This window comes from Rutilus rutilus (assembly GCF_951802725.1).
Source record: "Rutilus rutilus genome assembly, chromosome: 3".
Lineage (NCBI taxonomy): Eukaryota > Metazoa > Chordata > Actinopteri > Cypriniformes > Leuciscidae > Rutilus > Rutilus rutilus.
In genome coordinates, this window is record NC_140211.1 from 45,232,325 (window position 1) to 45,253,337 (window position 21,013).

Below are 21,013 nucleotides of genomic sequence, written 5' to 3' on the forward strand. Positions count from 1 at the left end.
TGTTTTTGCAGGTGCTACGTAAAATTTGTTCGAGCATTTATCGAAAACGGTTTGACGAATCAATTTGAATTCCATAACTTTTTGTCAGCACTGCCTGAAGATGATCTGGTTCAATTTTCGTGCAAATCGGACAAACCGTCTAGGACGAGTTTGAAAAAGTAGCTTTTTCAGCACATTCAAAATGGCGGCCATATTTATAAGCCGGAAAATGACGTCATAGGGTGCAATCGAATCAGCATGAGCTCAGGAATCAGAGGAAAAAAGAATTTTGTTGATTGGCCTTACGCTTCAAAAGTTATTAGCAAAATAAAAGTGAAACTTTGGACAGGTGGTGGCGCTAGAGGGATTGGTTTTAAGACACCAAATTTGGTATGGTGACTTTTTGGACTGTCCTCTATCATTGTGCCAAATTTCATAACTTTCCCGCAAGCGGTTCTATGGGCTGCCATAGACTCCCATGGCGGAAGAAGAAGAAGAAGAATAATAATAATAATAATAATAATAATAAGAACCGGAACAAAAACAATAGGTGCCTCCGCACCTTCGGTGCTTGGCCCCTAATAATAATAAGAACGGGAACGAAAACAATAGGTGCCTCCGCACCTTCGGTGCTTGGCCCCTAATAATAATAAGAACGCGAACAAAAACAATAGGTGCCTCCGCACCTTCGGTGCTTGGCCCCTAATAAGAACGCGAACGGATACAATAGGTGCCTCCGCACCTTCGGTGCTTGGCCCCTAATAATAATAATAAGAACGGGAACAAAAACAATAGGTGCCTCCGCACCTTCGGTGCTTGGCCCCTAATAAGAACCGGAACAAACACAATAGGTGCCTCCGCACCTTCGGTGCTTGGCCCCTAAATATAGCTGCAAGCAGCAATTACCGGGGCCAAGCAGAATAAGACGACAAGACATTTCGACATGTTTGAAATTGTCAGACCAACTGCAACAATGAGCAATTAAAGACATTTAAAGAGGATTTTAGGCAAAATGGCTGAAAAATCATAGAAACAATAATTAAAAATATGATGTAATGGATTATCACTTTCGACCAATAGGTGGTGCAGTTACAAAACTGATGTGATGTGGTCAGAGTGAAGTGACAATGACACATGCAAAGTTTGGTGTCAATATGTCAAGGCATTGCAGACATAAAGCCTGAATAATGCTTTTAGCATCATGCCTCAAATTTGCTGCTGCGCTATACGAAAACGGTTTCGTCAATCGACACGAAATCCATAACTTTCAGTCGGCACGGTCTGGAGATGATATGATTCGATTTTGGTGAAAATCGGACAAACGGTGTAGGAGGAGTTCGAAAAAGTAGGTTTTTAATGAAAATAGCATTTTATTTCACAAAACTGTATTGAAGTCAATGGGAATTTTATGTTTTGTTCTATTATAGCGCCACCAAGAGGCTCAGTCTCACAATTTTTTTTACGTGTCCTCAGAGTGAGCCCATACATATGTGTGTCAGTTTTGGTGAAAAAATCTCAATTTGCTTCAGAGTTATAGGCATTTATATGAAAAAACACGTAAAAAATGACTGACACATGACTTTGTTTGGAATTTACTACCCCTAAACATCAATATTTTCGCATTTGGGCATTGGCGTATAGCTATCGACCTATGTTTCCAAACTTCTGACGGTGGTTTCGTCTCGATCGGACTAGCGGTTTCGAAGATATAGCCAAATGTTTTTTAAGCGCTAAATCACAACGCTACAGAAACCGTAAGGCAAAACCTAGCATGTTTGGTATCGTAGGACTCGGAAAGGTTTCAGGAGTCTAATTAGATGAGTCTCGTGAAAATAAGTTGACCACACCCAAAGTTATAAGCATTTGAAAAAAAAAATTCACCACTAGGTGGCGCTGTTTCGAAACTTCTCACGCTCCTTCAGGACAACGTGCTGATGACCCATACCAAGTTTCGTAACAATTCGTTCATGCATTCTTAAAATACAGTATTTTAGCACAAAATTCAAAATGGCCGACAGTCAAAAGGGCCGATATGGTAAAACTGGATATCATACGAATCGGCATATTGCCCTGAATGTAACGATACCAATTTTATGATTTTTGGACAAACTGTTCAGAAGTTATAAGCAAAAATAGCCATTTTTCATATCTCCGGACCAGTAGGTGGCGCTGCGCCGAAACGCAGCATGTTGCCTCAGGTCATGCTTGTGATGACATGTACCAAGTTTGGTCTGAATCCGATAAAGCGTTGCGGAGATACAGCCCTACGACTGTTTTCGCAAGCGCTACGTAAAATTTGTTCGTGCGCTTATTGAAAACGGTTTGACGAATCAATTTGAATTCCATAACTTTTTGTCAGCACTGCCTGAAGATGATCTGGTTCAATTTTCGTGCAAATCGGACAAACCGTCTAGGACGAGTTCGAAAAAGTAGCTTTTTCAGCACATTCAAAATGTCGGCCATATTTTTAAGCCGGAAAATGACGTCATAGGGTGCAATCGAATCGGCATGAGCTCAGGAATAACAGGAAAAAAGAATTTTGTTGATTGGCCTTACGGTTCAAAAGTTATTAGCAAAATAAAAGTGAAACTTTGGACAGGTGGTGGCGCTAGAGGGAATGACTTAGAAACACAAAAATTGGTGTATTTAATGTTGGGACTGTCCTCTATCAGAATGTCAAACCAAAACAACTTTCCCGCAATCGGTTCTATGGGCTGCCATAGACGCCCAGTCGGAAGAAGAATAATAATAATAAATATAGCTGCAAGCAGCCATTACCGGGGCCAAGCGCAAGTAGATGACAGGATATGCCAACATGGCTGAAGGTGTCAGACCAACTGCAACAATGAGCAATTAAAGACATTTAAAGAGGATTTTAGACGAAATGGCTGAAAAATCATAGAAACAGTCAATAAAAATATGATTTAATGCATTATCACTTTCGACCAATAGGTGGCGCAGTTACAAAACTGATGTGATGTGGTCAGAGTGAAGTGACAATGACACATACAAAGTTTGGTGTCAATATTTCAAGGGATTGCAGAGATAAAGCCTGAATAGTGCTATTAGCATCATGCCTCAACTTTGCTGCTGCGCTATACGAAAACGGTTTGGTCTATCCACACGAAATCCATAACTTTTAGTCGGCACGGTCTGGAGATGATACGATTCGATTTTGGTGAAAATCGGACAAACGGTCTAGGAGGAGTTTGAAAAAGTAGGTTTTGAATGAAAATCAAGATGGCGGACAGGAAGTTTGGCCAAATAAGGTAAACTTGGTATCTATGTTCTCGGCTTGACCCAAGGAATCTAATAAGACCAGTGGCATTTCAGTAGCCAGATTTATTCAAAAGTTATTAGCCTTTTTGGAAATGTCGTTATAACTTTTGACCACTAGGTGGCGCTGTTTCGAAACTTCTCACGCTCCTTCAGAACATCGTGCTGATGACCCATACCAAGTTTCGTAACAATCCGTTCATGCGTTCTTAAAATACAGCATTTTATCACAAAATTCAAAATGGCCGACAGTCAAAATGGCCGATATGGTAAAATTTGATATCAGTCGACTCGGCATGTTGCCCTGAATCTAACGAGACCAATTTTATGATTTTTGGACAAATTGTTCAGAAGTTATAAGCAAAAATAGCCATTTTTCATATCTCCGGACCAGTAGGTGGCGCTGCGCCGAAACGCAGTATGTAGCCTCAGGTCATGCTTGTGATGACATGTACCAAGTTTGGTCTGAATACGATAAACCGTTGCAGAGATACAGCCTTACGACTGTTTTTGCAGGTGCTACGTAAAATTTGTTCGAGCATTTATCGAAAACGGTTTGACGAATCAATTTGAATTCCATAACTTTTTGTCAGCACTGCCTGAAGATGATCTGGTTCAATTTTCGTGCAAATCGGACAAACCGTCTAGGACGAGTTCGAAAAAGTAGCTTTTTCAGCACATTCAAAATGGCGGCCATATTTATAAGCCGGAAAATGACGTCATAGGGTGCAATCGAATCAGCATGAGCTCAGGAATCAGAGGAAAAAAGAATTTTGTTGATTGGCCTTACGCTTCAAAAGTTATTAGCAAAATAAAAGTGAAACTTTGGACAGGTGGTGGCGCTAGAGGGATTGGTTTTAAGACACCAAATTTGGTATGGTGACTTTTTGGACTGTCCTCTATCATTGTGCCAAATTTCATAACTTTCCCGCAAGCGGTTCTATGGGCTGCCATAGACTCCCATGGCGGAAGAAGAAGAAGAAGAATAATAATAATAAATATAGCTGCAAGCAGCAATTATCGGGGCCAAGCGCAAGCAGACGACAGGATATGCCAACATGGCTGAAGGTGTCAGACCAACTGCAACAATGAGCAATTAAATACATTTAAAGAGGATTTTAGGCGAAATGGCTGAAAAATCATATAAAAAGTCATTCGAAATATGATTTAATGGATTATCACTTTCGACCAATCTGTGGCGCAGTTACAAAACTGATGTGATGTGGTCAGAGTGAAGTGACAATGACACATACAAAGTTTGGTGTCAATATGTCAAGGCATTGCAGAGATAAAGCCTGAATAGTGCTTTTAGCATCATGCCTCAACTTTGCTGCTACGCTATACGAAAACGGTTTCGTCTATAGACACGAAATCCATAACTTTTAGTCAGCACAGTCTGGAGATGATACGATTCGATTTTGGTGAAAATCGGACAAACGGTCTAGGAGGAGTTCGAAAAAGTAGGTTTTGACTGAAAATCAAGATGGCGGACAGGAAGCTAGGCCAAATAAGGAAACCTTGGTATCTATGTTCTCGTCTTGACCCAAGGAATCTATTAAGACCAGTTGCATTACAATAGGCCAACTTATTCAAAAGTTATTAGCAGTTTTGTAAATTTTGTTATAACTTTTGACCACTAGGTGGCACTGTCTCGAAATATTTTGGGTACCTTCAGGGGATGGTGCTGATGGCACATTTTGAGTTTCGTAATATTACACCAATGCATTTGTTTAGTATAGCATTTTATTTCACAAAACTGCATTGAAGTCAATGGGAATTTCATGTTTTGTTCTATTATAGCGCCACCAAGAGGCTGAGTCCCACCATCTTTTTTACATGTCCTCAGAGTGAGCTCATACATATGTGTGTCGATTTTGGTGAAAATATCTCAATTCGCTTCGGAGTTATAGACATTTATATGAAAAAACATGTAAAAAATGACTGACACATGACTTTGTTTGGAATTTACTACCCCTAAACATCAATATTTTCGCATTTGGGCATTGGCGTATAGCTATCGACCTATGTTTCCAAACTTCTGACGGTGGTTTCATCTCGATCGGACTAGCGGTTTCAAAGATATAGCCAAATGTTTTTTAAGCGCTAAATCACAACGCTACACAAACCGTAAGGCGAAACCTAGCATGTTTGGTATCATAGGACTCGGCAACGATTCAGGAGTCTAAAAAGATGAGTTTCGTGAAAATAAGTCGACCACACCCAAAGTTATAAGCATTTGAAAAAAAAAAATTCACCACTAGGTGGCGCTGTTTCGAAACTTCTCAGGCTCATTCAGGGCATTGTGCTGATGACCCATACCACGTTTCGTAACAATCTGTTCATGCGTTCTTAAAATACAGCATTTTAGCACAAAATTCAAAATGGCCGACAGTCAAAATGGCCGATATGGTAATATTGGATATCAGTCGACTCGGCATGTTACCCTGAATCTAACGAGACCAATTTTATGATTTTTGGACAAACTGTTCAGAAGTTATAAGCAAAAATAGCCATTTTTCATATCTCCGGACCAGTAGGTGGCGCTGCGCCGAAACACAGCATGTAGCCTCAGGTCATGCTTGTGATGACATGTACCAAGTTTGGTCTGAATCCGATAAAGCGTTGCGGAGATACGGCCTTACATCTGTTTTCGCAAGCGCTACGTAAAATGTATTCGTGGGTTTATCGAAAACTGTTAAGCGAATCAACTTGAATTCCATAACTTTTTGTCAGCATGGTCTGTAGATGATCTGGTTCAATTTTCGTGCAAATCGGACAAACCGTCTAGGACGAGTTCGAAAAAGTAGCTTTTTAGATAAATTCAAAATGGCGGCCATATTGTTATGACAGAAATGATGTCATAGGGTGCAATCGAATTGGCATGAGCTCAGGAATCAGAGAGAAAAATAATTTTGTTGATTGGCCTTACGGTTCAAAAGTTATTAGCAAAATAAAAGTGAAACTTTGGACAGGTGGTGGCGCTAGAGGGAATGACTTAGACACACCAAAATTGGTGTATTTAATGTTGGGACTGTCCTCTATCAGAATGTCAAACCAAAACAACTTTCCCGCATTCGGTTCTATGGGCTGCCATAGACTCCCAGTTGGAAGAAGGAAGAATAATAATAATAAGAACGGGAACAGATACAATAGGTGCCTACGCACCTTCGGTGCTTGGCCCCTAATAATAATAATAATAAGAACCGGAACAAAAACAATAGGTGCCTCCGCACCTTCGGTGCTTGGCCCCTAAATATAGCTGCAAGCAGCAATTATCGGGGCCAAGCGCAAGCAGATGACAGGATATGCCAACATGGCTGAAGGTGTCAGACCATCTGCAACAATGAGCAATTAAATACATTTAAAGAGGATTTTAGGCGAAATGGCTGAAAAATCATATAAAAAGTCATTCAAAATATGATTTAATGGATTATCACTTTCGACCAATAGGTGGCGCAGTTACAAATGTGATGTGATGTGGTCAGAGTGAAGTGACAATGAGACATACAAAGTTTGGTGTCAATATGTCAAGGCATTGCAGAGATAAAGCCTGAATAGTGCTTTTAGCATCATGCCTCAACTTTGCTGCTACGCTATATGAAAACGGTTTCGTCTATTGACACGAAATCCATAACTTTTATTCAGCATAGTCTGGAGATGATACGATTCGATTTTGGTGAAAATCGGACAAACGGTCTAGGAGGAGTTCGAAAAAGTAGGTTTTGAATGAAAATCAAGATGGCGGACAGGAAGTTTGGCCAAATAAGGAAAACTTGGTATCTATGTTCTCGGCTTGACCCAAGGAATCTATTAAGACCAGTGGCATTTCAGTAGCCAGATTTATTCAAAAGTTATTAGCCTTTTTGGAAATGTTGTTATAACTTTTGACCACTAGGTGGCACTGTCTTGAAATATTTTGGGTACCTTCAGGGAATGGTGCTGATGGCACATTTTGAGTTTTGTAATATTACACCAATGCATTTGTTTAGTATAGCATTTTATTTCACAAAACTGTATTGAAGTCAATGGGAATTTCATGTTTTGTTCTATTATAGCGCTACCAAGAGGCTGAGTCCCACCATTTTTTTTACATGTCCTCAGAGTGAGCTCGTACATATGAGTGTCGATTTTGGTGAAGATATCTCAATTCGCTTCGGAGTTATAGACATTTATATGAAAAAACACGTAAAAAATGACTGACACATGACTTTGATTGGAATTTACTACCCCTAAACATCAATATTTTCGCATTTGGGCATTGGCGTATAGCTATCGACCTATGTTTCCAAACTTCTGAAGGTGGTTTCGTCTCGATCGGACTAGCGGTTTCAAAGATATAGCCAAATGTTTTTTAAGCGCTAAATCACAACGCTACACAAACCGTAAGGCAAAACCTAGCATGTTTGGTATCGTGGGACTCGGCAACGATTCAGGACTCTAATGAGATGAGTCTCGTGAAAATAAGTTGACCACACCCAAAGTTATAAGCATTTGGAAGCATTTGGGGAAAAAAATTCACCACTAGGTGGCACTGTTTCGAAACTTCTCAGGCTCCTTCAGGGCATTGTGCTGATGATCCATTCCGAGTTTTGTAACGATACGTTCACGCGTTCATAAAATACAGCATTTTAGCACATAATTCAAAATGGCCGACAGCCAAAATGGCTGATCGGGGAAAATTGGATATCAGTCGACTCAGCATGATGCCCTGAATCTAACGAGACCACTTTTATGATTTTTGGACAAACCATTCAGAAGTTATAAGCAAAAATAGCCATTTTTCATATCTCCGGACCAGTAGGTGGCACTGTGCCGAAACGCAGCATGTTGCCTCAGGTCATGCTTGTGATGAGATGTACCAAGTTTGGTCTGAATATGATAAAGTGTTGAGGAGATACTGGCTTGTGTCTGTTTTCGCAAGCGCTACGTAAAATTTGTTTGCGCGGTATTCGAGAACGGTTTGATGAATCAACACGAATTCCATAACTTTTTGTCGGCATGGTCTGAAGATGATCTGATTCAATTTTCGTGGAAATTGGAGCAACGGCCTAGGAGGAGTTTGAAAAAGTAGGTTTTTCGGAAAATTCAAAATGGCGGAAAAATTATTATGACGAAAAATGACGTCATAGGGTGCAATCGAATCGCCCTGAGCTCAGAAATCAGAGGAAAAAAGAATTTTGTTTCTAGCCCGTGTGGTTCAAAAGTTACTAGCATAAACATGAGTGAAACTTTGGACAGTTGGTGGCGCTAGAGGGAATGACTTAGACACACCAAAATTGGTGTATTTAATGTTGGGACTGTCCTCTATCAGAATGTCAAACCATTACAACTTTCCCGCGATCGGTTCTATGGGCTGCCATAGACTCCCAGTCGGAAGAAGGAAGAATAATAATAATAATAATAATAAATATAGCTGCAAGCAGCAATTATCGGGGCCAAGCGCAAGCAGATGACAGGATATGCCAACATGGCTGAAGGTGTCAGACCAACTGGAACAATGAGCAATTAAATACATTTAAAGAGGATTTTAGATGAAATGGCTGAAAAATCATATAAAAAGTAATTCAGAATATGATTTAATGGATTATCACTTTCGACCAATAGATGGCGCAGTTACAAAACTGATGTGATGTGGTCAGAGTGAAGTGACAATGACACATACAAAGATTGGTGTCAATATATCAAGGCATTGCAGAGATAAAGCCTTAATTATTGCTATTAGCATCATGCCTCAACTTTGCTGCTGCGCTATACGAAAACGGTTTCGTCTATCGACACGAAATCCATAACTTTTAGTCGGCACGGTCTGGAGATGATACGATTCGATTTTGGTGAAAATCGGACAAACGGTCTAGGAGGAGTTCGAAAAAGTAGGTTTTGACTGAAAATCAGGATGGCGGACAGGAAGTTTGGCCAAATAAGGAAAACTTGGTATCTATGTTCTCGGCTTGACCCAAGGAATCTATTAAGACCCGTGGCATTTCAATAGCCAGATTTATTCAAAAGTTATTAGCCTTTTTGGAAATTTTGTTATAACTTTTGACCACTAGGTGGCGCTGTCTTGAAATATTTTGGTTGCCTTCAGGGGATGGTGCTGATGACACAATCTGAGTTTCGTAATATTACACCAATGCATTTGTTTAGTATAGCATTTTATTTCACAAAACTGTATTGAAGTCAATGGGAATTTCATATTTTGTTCAATTATAGCGCCACCAAGAGGCTCAGTCCCACAATTTTTTTTACGTGTCCTCAGAGTGAGCCCATACATATGTGTGTCAATTTTGGTGAAAATATCTCAATTCACTTCGGAGTTATAGACATTTATATGAAAAAACACGAAAAAAATGACTGACACATGACTTTGATTGGAAATTAGTACCCCTAAACATCAATATTTTCGCATTTGGGCATTGGCGTATAGCTATCGACCTATGTTTCCAAACTTCTGACGGTGGTTTCGTCTCGATCGGACTAGCGGTTTCAAAGATATAGCCAAATGTTTTTTAAGCGCTAAATCACAACGTTACACAAACCGTAAGGCGAAACCTAGCATGTTTGGTATCGTAGGACTCGGCAACGATTCAGGAGTCTAAAAAGATGAGTTTCGTGAAAATAAGTCGACGACACCCAAAGTTATAAGCATTTGAAAAAAAAAATTCACCACTAGGTGGCGCTGTTTCGAAACTTCTCAGGCTCATTCAGGGCATTGTGCTGATGACCCATACCACGTTTCGTAACAATCCGTTCATGCGTTCATAAAATACAGCATTTTAGCACATAATTCAAAATGGCTGACAGTCAAAATGGCCGATATGGTCAAATTGGATATCAGTCGAATCGGCATGTTGCCCTGAACCTAACGAGACCAATTTTATGATTTTTGGACAAACTGTTCAAAAGCTATAAGCAAAAATAGCCATTTTCCATATCTCCGGACCAGTAGGTGGCGCTGCGCCGAAACACAGCATGTAGCCTCAGGTCATGCTTGTGATGACATGTACCAACTTTGGTCTGAATCTGATAAAGCGTTGCGGAGATACGGCTTTACATCTGTTTTAGCAAGCGCTACGTAAAATTTATTCGTGGGTTTATCGAAAACAGTTAAGCGAATCAACTTGAATTCCATAACTTTTTGTCAGCATGGTCTGTAGATGATCTGGTTCAATTTTCGTGCAAATCGGACAAACCGTCTAGGACGAGTTCGAAAAAGTAGCTTTTTAGATAAATTCAAAATGGCGGCCATATTGTTATGACGGAAATGACGTCATATGGTGCAATCGAATTGGCATGAGCTCAGGAATCAGAGAGAAAAAGAATTTTGTTGATTGGCCTTACGGTTCAAAAGTTATTAGCAAAATAAACGTGAAACTTTGGACAGGTGGTGGCGCTAGAGGGAATGAGTTAGACACACCAAAATTGGGGTATTTAATGTTGGGACTGTCCTCTATCAGAATGTCAAACCAAAACAACTTTCCCGCATTCGGTTCTATGGGCTGCCATAGACTCCCAGTTGGAAGAAGGAAGAATAATAATAATAAGAACGGGAACAGATACAATAGGTGCCTCCGCACCTTCGGTGCTTGGCCCCTAATAATAATAAGAACGGGAACGAAAACAATAGGTGCCTCCGCACCTTCGGTGCTTGGCCCCTAAATATAGCTGCAAGCAGCAATTATCGGGGCCAAGCGCAAGCAGATGACAGGATATGCCAACATGGCTGAAGGTGTCAGACCATCTGCAACAATGAGCAATTAAATACATTTAAAGAGGATTTTAGGCGAAATGGCTGAAAAATCATATAAAAAGTCATTCAAAATATGATTTAATGGATTATCACTTTCGACCAATAGGTGGCGCAGTTACAAATGTGATGTGATGTGGTCAGAGTGAAGTGACAATGACACATACAAAGTTTGGTGTCAATATGTCAAGGCATTGCAGAGATAAAGCCTGAATAGTGCTTTTAGCATCATGCCTCAAGTTTGCTGCTACGCTATACGAAAACGGTTTCGTCTATAGACACGAAATCCATAACTTTTAGTCAGCACAGTCTGGAGATGATACGATTCGATTTTGGTGAAAATCGGACAAACGGTCTAGGAGGAGTTCGAAAAAGTAGGTTTTGAATGAAAATCAAGATGGCGGACAGGAAGTTTGGCCAAATAAGGAAAACTTGGTATCTATGTTCTCGGCTTGACCCAAGGAATCTATTAAGACCAGTGGCATTTCAGTAGCCAGATTTATTCAAAAGTTATTAGCCTTTTTGGAAATGTTGTTATAACTTTTGACCACTAGGTGGCACTGTCTTGAAATATTTTGGGTACCTTCAGGGAATGGTGCTGATGGCACATTTTGAGTTTTGTAATATTACACCAATGCATTTGTTTAGTATAGCATTTTATTTCACAAAACTGTATTGAAGTCAATGGGAATTTCATGTTTTGTTCTATTATAGCGCTACCAAGAGGCTGAGTCCCACCATTTTTTTTACATGTCCTCAGAGTGAGCTCGTACATATGTGTGTCGATTTTGGTGAAAATATATCAATTCGCTTCGGAGTTATAGACATTTATATGAAAAAACACGTAAAAAATGACTGACACATGACTTTGATTGGAATTTACTACCCCTAAACATCAATATTTTCGCATTTGGGCATTGGCGTATAGCTATCGACCTATGTTTCCAAACTTCTGAAGGTGGTTTCGTCTCGATCGGACTAGCGGTTTCGAAGATATAGCCAAATGTTTTTTAAGCGCTAAATCACAACGCTACACAAACCGTAAGGCAAAACCTAGCATGTTTGGTATCGTGGGACTCGGCAACGATTCAGGACTCTAATGAGATGAGTCTCGTGAAAATAAGTCGACCACACCCAAAGTTATAAGCATTTGGAAGCATTTGGGAAAAAAAATTCACCACTAGGTGGCACTGTTTCGAAACTTCTCAGGCTCCTTCAGGGCATCGTGCTGATGATCCATTCCGAGTTTTGTAACGATACGTTCACGCGTTCATAAAATACAGCATTTTAGCACATAATTCAAAATGGCCGACAGCCAAAATGGCTGATCGGGGAAAATTGGATATCAGTCGACTCAGCATGATGCCCTGAATCTAACGAGACCACTTTTATGATTTTTGGACAAACCATTCAGAAGTTATAAGCAAAAATAGCCATTTTTCATATCTCCGGACCAGTAGGTGGCACTGTGCCGAAACGCAGCATGTTGCCTCAGGTCATGCTTGTGATGAGATGTACCAAGTTTGGTCTTAATATGATAAAGTGTTGAGGAGATACTGGCTTGTGTCTGTTTTCGCAAGCGCTACGTAAAATTTGTTTGCGCGGTATTCGAGAACGGTTTGATGAATCAACACGAATTCCATAACTTTTTGTCGGCATGGTCTGAAGATGATCTGATTCAATTTTTGTGGAAATTGGAGCAACGGCCTAGGAGGAGTTTGAAAAAGTAGGTTTTTCGGAAAATTCAAAATGGCGGAAAAATTATTATGACGAAAAATGACGTCATAGGGTGCAATCGAATCGCCCTGAGCTCAGAAATCAGAGGAAAAAAGAATTTTGTTTCTAGCCCTTGTGGTTCAAAAGTTATTAGCATAAACATGAGTGAAACTTTGGACAGTTGGTGGCGCTAGAGGGAATGACTTAGACACACCAAAATTGGTGTATTTAATGTTGGGACTGTCCTCTATCAGAATGTCAAACCATTACAACTTTCCCGCGATCGGTTCTATGGGCTGCCATAGACTCCCAGTCGGAAGAAGGAAGAATAATAATAATAAATATAGCTGCAAGCAGCCATTACCGGGGCCAAGCAGAATAAGACGACAAGACATGGCTGAAGGTGTCAGATCAACTGCAACAATGAGCAATTACAGACATTTAAAGAGGATTTTAGACGAAATGGCTGAAAAATCATAGAAACAGTAATTAAAAATATAATTTAATTGATTATCACTTTCGACAAGTAGGTGGCGCAGTTACAAAACTGATGTGGTCAGAGTGAAGTGACACTGTCACATACAAAGTTTGTTGTCAATATGTCAAGGCATTGCAGAGATAAAGCCTGAATAGTGCTATTGGCATCATGCCTCAACTTTGCTGCTGCGCTATACGAAAATGGTTTCGTCTATCGACAAGAAATCCATAACTTTTAGTCGGCACGGTCTGGAGATGATACGATTAGATTTTGGTGAAAATCGGACAAACGGTCTAGGAGGAGTTTGAAAAAGTAGGTTTTGACTGAAAATCAAGATGGCGGACAGGAAGTTTGGCCAAATAAGGAAAACTTGGTATCTATGTTCTCGGCTTGACCCAAGGAATCTATTAAGCATTTCAATAGCCAGATTTATTCAAAAGTTATTAGCCTTTTTGGAAATTGTTAGAACTTTTGACCACTAGGTGGCGCTGTCTCGAAATATTTTGGGTACCTTCAGGGGATGGTGCTGATGACACAATCTGAGTTTCGTAATATTAAACCAATGCATTTGTTTAGTATAGCATTTTATTTCACAAAATTGTATGGAAGTCAATGGGAATTTCATGTTTTGTTCTATTATAGCGCCACCAAGAGGCTCAGTCCCACCATTTTTTGTATGTGTCCTCAGAGTGAGCCCATACATATGTGTGTCGATTTTGGTGAAAATATCTCAATTATCTTCGGAGTTATAGACATTTATATGAAAAAACACGTAAAAAATGACTGACACATGACTTTAATTGGAATTTACTACCTCTAGACATCAATATTTTCGCATTTGGGCTTTAACGTTTAGTTAACAAGCTATGATTCCAAACTTCTGACGGTGGTTTCGTCTCGATCGGACAAACGGTTTCGAAGATATCGCCTAATGTTTTTTAAGTGCTAAATCACAACGCTACACAAACCGTAAGGCGAAACCTAGCATATTTGGTATCGTTGGACTCGGCAAGGATTCAGGAGTCTAATGAGATGAGTTTGGTGAAAATAAGTCGACCACACCCAAAGTTATAAGCATTTGAAAAATAAAATTCACCACTAGGTGGCGCTGTTTCGAAACTTCTCACGCTCCTTCAGAACATCGTGCTGATGACCCATACCGAGTTTCGTAACAATCCATTCATGCGTTCTTAAAATACAGCATTTTAGCACAAAATTCAAAATGGCCGAAAGTCAAAATGGCCGATATGGTAAAATTTTATATCAGTCGACTCGGCATGTTGCCCTGAATCTAACGAGACCAATTTTATGATTTTTGGACAAAATGTTCAGAAGTTATAAGCAAAAATAGCCATTTTTCATATCTCCGGACCACTAGGTGGCGCTGCGCCGAAACGCAGCATGTAGCCTCAGGTCATGCTTGTGATGACATGTACCAATTTTGGTCTGAATCCGATAAAGCGTTGCGGAGATACAGCCCTACGACTGTTTTTGCAAGCGCTACGTAAAATGTGTTCGAGCGTTATTCGAAAACGGTTTGACGAATCAATTTGAATTCCATAACTTTTTGTCAGCACTGCCTGAAGATGATCTGGTTCAATTTTCGTGCAAATCGGACAAACCGTCTAGGACGAGTTCGAAAAAGTAGCTTTTTCAGCCCATTCAAAATGGCGGCCATATTTATAAGCCGGAAAATGACGTCATAGGGTGCAATCGAATCGGCATGAGCTCGGGAATCAGAGGAAAAAAGAATTTTGTTGATTGGCCAAACGGTTCAAAAGTTATTAGCAAAATAAAAGTGAAATTTTGGACAGGTGGTGGCGCTAGAGGGATTGGTTTTAAGACACCAAATTTGGTATGGTGACTTTTCGGACTGTCCTCTATCATTGTGCCAAATTTCATAACTTTCCCGCAATCGGTTCTATGGGCTGCCATAGACTCCCATGGCGGAAGAAGAATAATAATAATAAATATAGCTGCAAGCAGCAATTATCGGGGCCAAGCGCAAGCAGACGACAGGATATGCCAACATGGCTGAAGGTGTCAGACCAACTGCGACAATGAGCAATTAAATACATTTAAAGAGGATTTTAGGCGAAATGGCTGAAAAATCATATAAAAAGTCATTCAAAATATGATTTAATGTATTATCACTTTCAACCAATAGGTGGAGCAGTTACAAAACTGATGTGATGTGGTCAGAGTGAAGTGACAATGACACATACAAAGTTTGGTGTCAATATGTCAAGGCATTGCAGAGATAAAGCCTGAATAATGCTTTTAGCATCATGCCTCAAATTTGCTGCTGCGCTATACGAAAACGGTTTCGTCAATCGACACGAAATCCATAACTTTCAGTCGGCACAGTCTGGAGATGATATGATTCGATTTTGGTGAAAATCGGACAAACGGTGTAGGAGGAGTTAGAAAAAGTAGGTTTTGAATGAAAATAGCATTTTATTTCACAAAACTGTATTGAAGTCAATGGGAATTTCATGTTTTGTTCTATTATAGCGCCACCAAGAGGCTGAGTCCCACCATTTTTTTTACGTGTCCTCAGAGTGAGCCCATACATATGTGTGTCAGTTTTGGTGAAAATATCTCAATTCGCTTCAGAGTTATAGGCATTTATATGAAAAAACACGTAAAAAATGACTGACACATGACTTTGTTTGGAATTTACTACCCCTAAACATCAATATTTTCACATTTGGGCATTGGCGTATAGCTATCGACCTATGTTTCCAAACTTCTGACGGTGGTTTCGTCTCGATCGGACTAGCGGTTTCGAAGATATAGCCAAATGTTTTTTAAGCGCTAAATCACAACGCTACACAAACCGTAAGGCGAAACCTAGCATGTTTGGTATCATAGGACTCGGCAACGATTCAGGAGTCTAAAAAGATGAGTTTCGTGAAAATAAGTCGACCACACCCAAAGTTATAAGCATTTGAAAAAAAAAATTCACCACTAGGTGGCGCTGTTTCGAAACTTCTCAGGCTCATTCAGGGCATTGTGCTGATGACCCATACCACGTTTCGTAACAATCCGTTCATGCGTTCTTAAAATACAGCATTTTAGCACATAATTCAAAATGGCCGACAGCCAAAATGGCCGATATGGTAAAATTTGATATCAGTCGACTCGGCATGTTGCCCTGAATCTAACAAGACCAATTTTATGATTTTTGGACAAACTGTTCAGAATTTATAAGCAAAAATAGCCATTTTTCATATCTCCGGACCAGTAGGTGGCGCTGCGCCGAAACGCAGCATGTAGCCTCAGGTCATGCTTGTGATGACATGTACCAATTTTGGTCTGAATCCGATAAAGCATTGCGGAGATACAGCCCTACGACTGTTTTCGCAAGCGCTACGTAAAATTTGTTTGAGCGTTATTCGAAAACGGTTTGACGAATCAATTTGAATTCCATAACTTTTTGTCAGCACTACCTGAAGATGATCTGGTTCAATTTTCGTGCAAATCGGACAAACCGTCTAGGACGAGTTCGAAAAAGTAGCTTTTTCAGCACATTCAAAATGGCGGCCATATTTATATGCCGGAAAATGACGTCATACGGTGCAATCGAATTGGCATGAGCTCAGGAATCAGAGAAAAAAAGATTTTTGTTGATTGGCCTTACGCTTCAAAAGTTATTAGCAAAATAAAAGTGAAAGTTTGGACAGGTGGTGGCGCTAGAGGGAATGACTTAGAAACACCAAAATTGGTGTATTTAATGTTGGGACTGTCCTCTATCAGAATGTCAAACCAAAACAACTTTCCCGCAATCGGTTCTATGGGCTGCCATAGACTCCCAGTTGGAAGAAGGAAGAATAATAATAATAATAGGAACGGGAACGGATACAATAGGTGCCTACGCACCTTCGGTGCTTGGCCCCTAAATAATAAGAACGGGAACGAAAACAATAGGTGCCTCCGCACCTTCGGTGCTTGGCCCCTAATAATAATAATAATAATAAGAAACGGAACAGATACAATAGGTGCCTCCGCACCTTCGGTGCTTGGCCCCTAATAATAAGAACCGGAACAAACACAATAGGTGCCTCCGCACCTTCGGTGCTTGGCCCCTAAATATAGCTGCAAGCAGCCATTACCGGGGCCAAGCACAACCAGACGACAAGACATGCCAACATGTCTGAAAGTGTCAGACCAACTGCAACAATGAGCAATTAAAGACATTTAAAGAGGATTTTAGACGAAATGGCTGAAAAATCATAAAAACAGTCAATAAAAATATGATTTAATGCATTATCACTTTCGACCAATAGGTGGCGCAGTTACAAAACTGATGTGATGTGGTCAGAGTGAAGTGACAATGACACATACAAAGTTTGGTGTCAATATTTCAAGGGATTGCAGAGATAAAGCCTGAATAGTGCTATTAGCATCATGCCTCAACTTTGCTGCTGCGCTATACGAAAACGGTTTGGTCTATCCACACGAAATCCATAACTTTTAGTCGGCACGGTCTGGAGATGATACGATTCGATTTTGGTGAAAATCGGACAAACGGTCTAGGAGGAGTTTGAAAAAGTAGGTTTTGAATGAAAATCAAGATGGCGGACAGGAAGTTTGGCCAAATAAGGTAAACTTGGTATCTATGTTCTCGGCTTGACCCAAGGAATCTATTAAGACCAGTGGCATTTCAGTAGCCAGATTTATTCAAAAGTTATTAGCCTTTTTGGAAATGTCGTTATAACTTTTGACCACTAGGGGGCGCTGTTTCGAAACTTCTCACGCTCCTTCAGAACATCGTGCTGATGACCCATACCAAGTTTCGTAACAATCCGTTCATGCGTTCTTAAAATACAGCATTTTAGCACAAAATTCAAAATGGCCGACAGTCAAAATGGCCGATATGGTAAAATTTGATATCAGTCGACTCGGCATGTTGCCCTGAATCTAACGAGACCAATTTTATGATTTTTGGACAAATTGTTCAGAAGTTATAAGCAAAAATAGCCATTTTTCATATCTCCGGACCAGTAGGTGGCGCTGCGCCGAAACGCAGCATGTAGCCTCAGATCATGCTTGTGATGACATGTACCAATTTTGGTCTGAATCCGATAAAGCGTTGCGGAGATACAGCCCTACGACTGTTTTCGCAAGCGCTACGTAAAATTTATTCGAGCGTTATTCGAAAACGGTTTGACGAATCAATTTGAATTCCATAACTTTTTGTCAGCACTGCCTGAAGATGATCTGGTTCAATTTTCGTGCAAATCGGACAAACCGTCTAGGACGAGTTCGAAAAAGTAGCTTTTTCAGCACATTCAAAATGGCGGCCATATTTATAAGCTGGAAAATGACGTCATAGGGTGCAATCGAATCGGCATGAGCTCAGGAATCAGAGGAAAAAAGAATTTTGTTGATTGGCCTTACGGTTCAAAAGTTATTAGTAAAATAAAAGTGAAATTTTGGACAGGTGGTGGCGCTAGAGAGATTGGTTTTAAAACACCAAATTTGGTATGGTGACTTTTTGGACTGTCCTCTATCAGTGTGCCAAATTTCATAACTTTCCCGCAATCGGTTCTATGGGCTGCCATAGACTCCAAGAGCGGAAGAAGAAGAAGAAGAAGAAGAATAATAATAATAAGAACGGGAACAGATACAATAGGTGCCTCCGCACCTTCGGTGCTTGGCCCCTAATAAGAACGGGAACAGATACAATAGGTGCCTCCGCACCTTCGGTGCTTGGCCCCTAATAAGAACCGGAACAAACACAATAGGTGCCTCCGCACCTTCGGTGCTTGGCCCCTAATAATAAGAACGCGAACGGATACAATAGGTGCCTCCGCACCTTCGGTGCTTGGCCCCTAAATATAGCTGCAAGCAGCCATTACCGGGGCCAAGCAGAATAAGACGACAAGACATGCCAACATGTCTGAAAGTGTCAGACCAACTGCAACAATGAGCAATTAAAGACATTTAAAGAGGATTTTAGGCAAAATGCCTGAAAAATCATAGAAACAATAATTAAAAATATGATTTGATGGATTATCACTTTCGACCAATAGGTGGCGCAGTTACAAAACTGATGTGATGTGGTCAGAGTGAAGTGACAATGACACATACAAAGATTGGTGTCAATATATCAAGGCATTGCAGAGATAAAGCCTTAATTATTGCTATTAGCATCATGCCTCAACTTTGCTGCTGCGCTATACGAAAACGGTTTCGTCTATCGACACAAAATCCATAACTTTTAGTCGGCACGGTCTGGAGATGATACGATTCGATTTTGGTGAAAATCGGACAAACGGTCTAGGAGGAGTTCGAAAAAGTAGGTTTTGACTGAAAATCAAGATGGCGGACAGGAAGTTTGGCCAAATAAGGAAAACTTGGTATCTATGTTCTCGGCTTGACCCAAGGAATCTATTAAGACCCGTGGCATTTCAATAGCCAGATTTATTCAAAAGTTATTAGCCTTTTTGGAAATTTTGTTATAACTTTTGACCACTAGGTGGCGCTGTCTTGAAATATTTTGGTTGCCTTCAGGGGATGGTGCTGATGACACAATCTGAGTTTCGTAATATTACACCAATGCATTTGTTTAGTATAGCATTTTATTTCACAAAACTGTATTGAAGTCAATGGGAATTTCATATTTTGTTCAATTATAGCGCCACCAAGAGGCTCAGTCCCACAATTTTTTTTACATGTCCTCAGAGTGAGCCCATACATATGTGTGTCAATTTTGGTGAAAATATCTCAATTCACTTCGGAGTTATAGACATTTATATGAAAAAACACGAAAAAAATGACTGACACATGACTTTGATTGGAAATTAGTACCCCTAAACATCAATATTTTCGCATTTGGGCATTGGTGTATAGCTATCGACCTATGTTTCCAAACTTCTGACGGTGGTTTCGTCTCGATCGGACTAGCGGTTTCAAAGATATAGCCAAATGTTTTTTAAGCGCTAAATCACAACGCTACACAAACCGTAAGGCGAAACCTAGCATGTTTGGTATCGTAGGACTCGGCAACGATTCAGGAGTCTAAAAAGATGAGTTTCGTGAAAATAAGTTGACCACACCCAAAGTTATAAGCATTTGAAAAAAAAAATTCACCACTAGGTGGCGCTGTTTCGAAACTTCTCAGGCTCATTCAAGGCATTGTGCTGATGACCCATACCACGTTTCGTAACAATCCGTTCATGCGGTCATAAAATACAGAATTTTAGCACAAAATTCAAAATGGCCGACAGCCAAAATGACCGATATGGTCAAATTGGACATCAGTCGACTCGGCATGTTGCCCTGAATCTAACGAGACCAATTTTATGATTTTTGGACAAACTGTTCAGAAGTTATAAGCAAAAATAGCCATTTTTCATATCTCCGGACCAGTAGGTGGCGCTGCGCCGAAACGCAGCATGTAGCCTCAGGTCATGCTTGTGAGTACATGTACCAAGTTTGGTCTGAATACGATAAACCTTTGCGGAGATACAGCCTTACGACTGTTTTTGCTAGCGCTACGTAAAATGTATTCGTGCGTTTATCGAAAACGGTTTGACGAATCAATTTGAATTCCATAACTTTTGGTCAACACTGCCTGAAGATGATCTGGTTCAATTTTCGTGCAAATCGGACAAACCGTCTAGGACGAGTTCGAAAAAGTAGCTTTTTCAGAAAATTAAAAATGGCGGCCATATTTATATGACGGAAAATGACGTCATAGGGTGCAATCGAATCGGCATGAGCTCAGAAATAAGAGGAAAAAAGAATTTTGTTGATTGGCCTTACGGTTCAAAAGTTATTAGCAAAATAAAAGTGAAACTTTGGACAGGTGG